Here is a 5,857-nt window from a genome sequence, read left to right on the forward strand (position 1 = left end):
TCAAAACAATTTTGAGGTTACGGAACCAGTCGGTGAAGTTTGAACCATTCAATTTGTTATCGGTAAGAATGTTTTGCAGATTGGTTTTAGTCATGATTTTAAGAGTGATTATATAAACCTGAGAGTGAGAAAGAGTAAACGTATGTTATTCATTTTCTTTAAAGTATATCAATCTAAAATTATAGGCCTTTTGTTTATTTTAGATTGCTCCCACTATTTTGCCAAATTAATAGCCCTCCATATTAATTCGAAGAATTTCACAAATCTTTTAGTGAGCTAGGATCCTAACTCCTGAGATTTCGCCTTGAGTTTACCCAACCAGCTAGTCTCATTCGTTAGGTAGATTCATGTAATCAATCACATCTTAAATGTGATTCCTAGGTTATTGGGTTACTAACCACATTAGTAACTAATATGCTATTCATATTAATCCCAACCGTATTGCCCATTAGTTTATGAAAACATGAGTTTACCCATCCAATTATCATAATCTAATTTAAGTATTACCCCATATTCATGAAAAGTGATTTTCGATAATTCAGGTGTTACTGTAAGACCCCGAGCTTGAGTTTACCTAACAATCCAAAGGCCCTCAGTACTGCCGGCTGAATTATAATATTAGAGAGGGACAACCGATTTTAATAACTTGCTTATTTACTTAACTTTTTAATGAGGGATTTTATTTTAGGTCTCATAATCTAACTTAGTCTTGATTTGCTTTAGCATACATCAGACACATACATTGGCGTTATGGACATATCATCTAAATTATTCCGTCGAGCCAGAGATGGAATAAAAGGCCAAACCTAGGGAAATACTAACTATTACATATTTCTCTTTAGGTCCTCCGTCTTCTCCATGGCGCCTTGAAATTACAAATTAATTTCTATACTACTAAAGAAAACTTCAATTAAATTGAAGGGAATTAGATGAGAGGAGAAATTACAATAGATAGTAGAAAAGGCAGGACTCGCAGGCCCTATTTCAAAAATACCAAAAGACTAAAGAGGGTTCAAATATGTCCATAACTCCAAACATGCATAGACTCAATTAAATAAATTTAATTGGTTGATTACATAACTATTTGTAATATTTGGGTTAATCACATTAACGCATCATATAACTTTCCTCCAATTTTACTTCTAACAGTTTCGTGTCTTTTATGTTATCCTAACTACACAAAACTTTAATTATGCACGTCCCAATAATTTTGATTTTAATTCATTTAAAACTTTGATTTACGAATAGGTAAAACAAACTTTTAAATAAATTTTCATTCGATAATCAAAACAGAAAACTATTAATTTCTGAAACATACATATATATATATAGAAAAAAATAGTTTTAAACAATTTAAAACTAGGTGGGAATCGGGCCGGGTCCGAGGTCGGGCTGCTGCCGTTTGGCAGCAGCCCTAGGCGTCGGACATGCCGCTGCCTTGTGGCAGCGGCAACCAGACGCCGCGCGCGGTTGCTGCCGCGCGGCAGCAACCGCGCAACAGTAGTCGGGTCGCGCCGTATGGCGTGACCCGAACTACTGTTTATTTTTTATATATTTATAAAATATACATACATATATATATATATATATATATATATATATATATATATATCAGTTTTAAAACGCTTTTAAAACGATTTTCAGAAAATAGGAAAAACTATCATAGATTTTCCGTTTTATCTTTTAGAATAAATAAAACTGATTTTATTCATCTAACCATAAAAACTAATAGATTTTGTTGTAATGATTATCAACCGAAATTATTAGGAACATGTGCACAATTTATTTTAATTAACAATTAATTAAAATTTATTTATCTTTTAGAACTAATTAATCAAAACAGTTTTGTTAATTAACCTAACTATAAATATTTATTCAATCTGATTGAAAAACTTTTAAATTTTCATATATGAAATAACGGATTTAACGATGGCTCTGATACCAATGTTGGAAAAATAAGCTAACGTATACCAGCGGAAATATAAAAAATTTAACCTATTTCCATAAACCACAAGATCCGTTAACCGTTATTTCATATAAAGAGGGATAAGAAGAAATACCTTTTAGATGTTCTATCTACCGTTGCAAACGAAGTGCCCACAACTCTTACTTCGAGTTCCCGAGCACAGAACAAAACAAATATAAGATCAAGTTAGAATCAACCGTTGAGTAGCAACCAAAATAGATTGCCTCTAATTAATCAACACAAGATCAAGGATAAAGAAAGAAAGATGAAAATCAATTGAACGGAAGAAAGCGGTAAAAAATCTCGTCCTCGGGCTAGGGGGTTTCAAAATTCTCTCTCTCTCTCTCTCTTAGTGTGGAATTCGAAATTCTCAAGGGTTGGGATTTCGAAAATCCCTTAGGGGTATTTATAATCTTCCTTGTATCTAATCCTTAGTTAGATAGAATTAGATTATTGAATAAGAATTCAATTCGGAATAGAACTCTTAATTATTATCTATTAATATATCTAAATATAAAAGATAATAACAATAACCTTATTGGATAATAATGGGAGTAATTTAATCTAATTAAAACTCCTAACTTAGTTATCCTTTAATTAATTTAATTCATAATCCTAATCTAATTAGAATAGATAAAATCAAATTAATTATTTATGTATTTATTATACATAAATTTCGACCCCTACAGTCACTGGGCCTTATTGGGCTCAGTTGGGCTTCCGTCAATTAATTAACATCTGTCTCTCTTTTGGGTTCCAAGTCTTATGTGTGACCCATTAGGTTCTTATTGCTTCTAGCCGTATGCAACTTATTAAAATTAATTTTCAAAGAATTATATTTTAATCTTTGCATAACGGAATGATGTACAAAGTATGTGATTAACAAGTCCGTAATCATTCCCCTAGAGCTATAAGAAGACAGGTTGATTCTGTCGTTGACCTTTCAGTATTAGTTACGGTATAATTCTATCCTTTATCAACTACGTCCTTGAACTGAATCTTATGACTATGGGTAATGTCAAGTCACATATAGCGAGACGTTCGTTTTACTTGTTCTTGGCCAAGTCAACTCCAATTAGATAGGTTAAGAGAAATCTAATTTCATTCTTAAGCTATCACCTTGCAAGGATTTAGAGTCAAGACTTCCACAAGCGATCCATGGACATATCTCCAATTTATCGGGAGTGATAAATGCTCAATCCAATAGATAACGATCCCGCAATCACTTCCTGTGATACCCAACCTCTGCTGTTCACACCCCAGAGTCATCTCTGTTAAGGATCATGTTACAACAGGATCAAAGCGTCACATTCCGTAATCCAGAATACCAATTAATATTCCTTTGAGTCTGAGGATTATTTATACCTATTAATACTAATGAGATGAACAGGTGACAAGGATGAATCTACCCATCCTGTTATCTCAAGTCGGGTCCCCAATCCTAATGAACTACTTTTCATCGGATCCATGTAACTGTCCAAATATCTATATATATGAAGCTTGTGAGATCAGCTTTCTATCGGACAGAAGACATTGTTATATGCAAGTCTCAGCAGTGATATGTCAATCCTAAACATATTACTTGAGTTGGGGTGGTTTTAAGTTTATTAGTTTATTATAAAGTTTTGTCTCACTTCATGCTTGTATGAACACTTTATAATCACTTTAAAACAAACTTACGGATTTCCTTTTATTAGACTTTATTTAGTGCTTAAAAGGGATTGCCTTTATATAGTTATAAAACATATATCTCATTAAAACAAATGGTGTAAAGAACACTTCATTTACATTAAGTTTGTATCCTAGAACAATTGTCTATAGGACACTAGACCCCAACATCTTGTAGTCAAAGAGCGGGAGGACAACTACAAGGCCAGCAACATCACCACCTAGAACTACTGCTGCTCCAAGGCAAGCAACAGCACCACCTAGTACTTCTACTACTGCAAGGCCATCAACATCACATCCCCCACCATCTACCACAGTCTGTTGGATGATGAATGTAAGTGGTGGTTTTGTTTGTCTAATTATTCCTATGTCACAGTTTATCTCAATTGCTAATATAGATGAGTTGTGCAGGGAACTAGCCAGACAGTTGCCTCGTCTAGTCAACCAACACAGGCAACCAGAGAAAGAAGCCAACCTAATGCAAGATCCCATATTCATCCAGGAAGGGGACCATGTACAAGAAGTGCAGCTGCAAATCATCAAAGACCATGGAATTAGAGTTGTTTAGGTTTTGTGTGTTGAATTTTGGTAATTATGATGCAGTGCCCATGTTGGCATAGAACTTAGGTTGGATTTTGATCTTTTGTGCAGTGCCCATATTGACAATGACTTTCATATTTTGTGCAGTGCCCATGTTGGGTTAAAATTTGGTCTTTTGTGCAGTGCCCATGTTGGCAATGACTTTGGTATTTTGTGCAGTGCCCATGTTGGGTTAAAGTTTGGTCTTTTGTGCAGTGCCCATGTTGGCAATGAACTTAGGTATTTTGTGCAGTGCCCATGTTGGGTTGACAGTATGTTGTAGTTGGTATTGTTTGTTAATGGAAATATATTTGGCAGTTGGCAATTCAATCTTAGCATCATTGTTGAATTTGTGTTTTTTAACCAATGTTCTCGTAAAATATGGTAAAATTTGGTATGATACCATGTTCTTTAATCTTCAATCTTGTTTTTTAGGTCTTTTTTTACATAATGTTTTGGTAAAATTTGGTATGTTAACATGTTGACCAATTGTTTTGTGTGTTTTAACCAGGTCCTAAAATTTGGTATGTATTTAATTTCCAACTCTTCTGTATTATTATGTGTCCCAGCCAAAGCACAAAAAATATATAGCATAAATCCATTTAAATAACATAAATATCAACATTACAAGCCACAGAGTATTTCACATAGCAATCCTGTGTTTTTACATTAAAACAACACTAAACAACTAAACAAATCAACCCATAAAACACAACATAAACAGGGCAACCATTACAGAAACCACAATCCCTATCCATTTGCTGCAGTGCCTTCCCTTATTTCTTTCTATATCAATCACCAACTCTCTATCCTCTTTAAAATCGGCATCACAGCATCTTTCCCTTTCTAATTCACGTTTCACTCTGCTGCATTCGTTCTCAATCCTGTCTAGCTTCCTCAATAATCCAAGAATCACAGATTTTGCCCTACCATCCATCACTGGGTCCATCCACTCGAAGAAACTGCAAGCATTGGATTTCTGTCGAGTATGCGATGAATAGCATAAACAAGGTTAACATTCATAAAGAAATCATAGTATAAGATGAAGAGCAGAGGATATGATTTCTTACCCCGAAATTGATACAGTTGAAGTATCTTCTGCCTGGATTTGAATCGCTCCATGAAGTTTTCAGCGGAGCTTCGATTCCACAGTGGCAGATCCTCCCGCTTCCAAATCGATTGATGCTATGTGTGGTTGAAGACATCACGAACACCGTTTCGTTTATATAGGTTAGGGTTTTTTAAAATCTACCTCTGCAACTCAACTATTTGCCAATGTCGAAGAAGGAAGAAGAACGATCCGTCGTGGAGAGAGAGAGAGAGAAAAGATATTAATCTGATTTAAGGAAGAGACGTGTATGGGGAGTTGGGTAGGTGATTAATTGGGAGGGAAAACAAAAGAGGATAGTTTAGTCAATTCACATTAAGGGGCCCCACGTTTTTATTTCGAATTAGTGAAATAAGGGTGACGTGGCGGGTTGACCGGTTATTCTCACCGGCTATACACCACAGTGTGAGGTCACCTCTAAGTACGTACATATTAGTGTGACATTTTGAAGGTTGTACACCAAAGTGTGATTTAGGGTAAAGGTTGTACACCATATGTGAAATTTACCCAAATAAGGAATGTCAAAATTAAAAGTG

Source organism: Euphorbia lathyris, chromosome 5 (genome assembly GCF_963576675.1).
Source record: "Euphorbia lathyris chromosome 5, ddEupLath1.1, whole genome shotgun sequence".
In the NCBI taxonomy this organism is placed as follows: Eukaryota; Viridiplantae; Streptophyta; class Magnoliopsida; order Malpighiales; family Euphorbiaceae; genus Euphorbia; species Euphorbia lathyris.